The sequence below is a fragment of the Nicrophorus vespilloides genome, unplaced genomic scaffold, assembly GCF_001412225.1.
Source record: "Nicrophorus vespilloides isolate i.1.1-1 unplaced genomic scaffold, Nicve_v1.0, whole genome shotgun sequence".
Taxonomy (NCBI): Eukaryota; Metazoa; Arthropoda; class Insecta; order Coleoptera; family Silphidae; genus Nicrophorus; species Nicrophorus vespilloides.
Genome location: NW_017095724.1, coordinates 12,319 through 12,563, shown reverse-complemented (window position 1 = coordinate 12,563; position 245 = coordinate 12,319).

Genomic DNA, 245 nt, shown 5'->3' with positions numbered 1-245 from the left:
GCGCGTACGCGTACGAAACGGCATCGATCCTAATTGATTCGACTACCGAACGACATTAATTAAGATCGACCGACCGACCAACCGGCAAATGGAATGCCGTGGAATTATAAGGAAAATCGTATTCCCTGCAACTGTACATCGCATGACTTCAACTCCTTCTCATCATCCTCGCAGCAGCTCTTTGATTAAAAAGCTGGGGTACTTGAACTCCTCCATCCAATGGTAATTTGCAGCAAAATCACATT